Raw genomic sequence first — 1676 nt, forward strand, 5'->3', positions numbered from 1 at the left:
CGCAATTTGATTAAAAGCCGGTAGTGAGGGGCGGCATCAAAAGCATTTCGAAAATCTAAAAATGTAGAATCAATTTTAGGTCCCCTGTCGATAGCACTCACTAATTTATGAGAATGAAGAGTTAGTTGTGTTTCAAAATAACGATATATTGTGAATCTGTGATGACTATGTGCCAATAGATCGTTTTCTTCGAGGTAATTCATAATTTTCGAACGGAGTGTATGTTGCAAAATCTTACTGCAGACCGACGTCAGTGACATGGGTCTGCAATTCATCTGATTACTCCTATTTCTTGAGAATTCGTGTGACCTGTGTAGCTTTTGAGACTTTAGGTATCGATCTTTCGTTGAGAGAGCGTCTATATATGATTGCTAAGTGCGGAACTATTACATCAGCATACTCTGAAAGGACTCTAAGTAGTATATCATGTGGATCGGAGGACTTGGCTTTATGATGTGATTTAAGCCGCTTTGATACACTCAGGACATTGTCAGCTGGTTTTGATACGAATTCTGGCATATTTACTTCGTCTTATTTGCTGAAAGAATTTCGAAAAACCGACTTTAGCAAGTGCACTTTATTGGCACTGTCACGGGCAACATTACCATCGCTATCACGCAGTGAAGGTATTGATTGAAACTTCCTGGCAGATTAAAACTGTGTGCCCGACCGAGACTCGAACTCGGGACCTTTGCCTTTCGCGGGCAAGTGCTCTACCAACTGAGCTACCGAAGCACGACACACGCCCGCTACTCACAGCTTTACTTCTGCCAGTACCTCGTCTCCTACCTGCCAAACTTTACAGAAGCTCTCCTGCGAAACTTGCAGAACTAGCACTCCTGAAAGAAAGGAGACGAGGTACTGGCAGAAGTAAAGCTCTGAGTAGCGGCATGAGTCGTGTTTCGGTAGCTCAGTTGGTAGAGCACTTGCCCGCGAAAGGCAAAGGTCCCGAGTTCGAGTCTCGGTCGGGGACACAGTTTTAATCTGCCAGGAAGTTTCATATCAGCGCACACTCCGCTGCAGAGTGAAAATCTCATTCTGGAAGGTATTGATTGTTTCTTGCTGCTGGTGTATTTCACATACGAACAAAATCTCTTTGGCTTTTCTTCCGGTTTTCGACATTAAGTTTCGATGAGGTAAACACAATATTAAAAGCATCTCTCATTGGTTCGCGCTAAATTTCGAGCTTATGTAAAATTTCGCCAATTGTGGGGATTTTGCTTTCTTTTAAATTTCGATGCTCTTTTCGTTGATTCTGCAACAGTGTTCTGACCTGTTTTGTGTACCATGGGAGACCCGGTCAGTATCTTATTAATTTATTTGGTGCAAGTCTCTCCATTGCTGTCGATACCGTTTGTTTGGATTTAAGCCAAATGTGTCCTACGCTTACAAAGTTAGTCAGATTTTCTTGAGAAGACGGTTGACAATCGCTATTGCTGTTTCCCTGTATTCCCTAGCTATTGAGAAAGCTACAGCGTAACAACAGTCCCGTTTGCATGTAACGGCAATGCCTTTCAGCCCCCGTCCAGTGGCGCAGATGCTTCGAGCTTGGCGACTTCTCTCTGCTGTCAACAAGTCTTCAAACGAGTCACTCCTTTCAGAGTGAAGCAAACACTTCAGTTACACTGGAGCTGTCCGTCTTCTGTGGCTTTCGGCAACGTCTCACAATGCCCAGG

The 1676-nt window shown here is 43.9% G+C and overlaps 1 non-coding gene across 1 annotated transcript; it reads left to right on the forward strand.

The window, feature by feature from the left end:
- The first annotated feature begins 899 nt into the window (after positions 1-899).
- Positions 900-974, forward strand: Trnas-cga (transfer RNA serine (anticodon CGA)). The gene has a single exon. It is a non-coding gene; the product is annotated as a tRNA-Ser (tRNA).
- The last annotated feature ends 702 nt before the right edge of the window (positions 975-1676 follow it).

Source organism: Schistocerca gregaria, chromosome X, assembly GCF_023897955.1.
Source record: "Schistocerca gregaria isolate iqSchGreg1 chromosome X, iqSchGreg1.2, whole genome shotgun sequence".
Classification (NCBI taxonomy): Eukaryota; Metazoa; Arthropoda; class Insecta; order Orthoptera; family Acrididae; genus Schistocerca; species Schistocerca gregaria.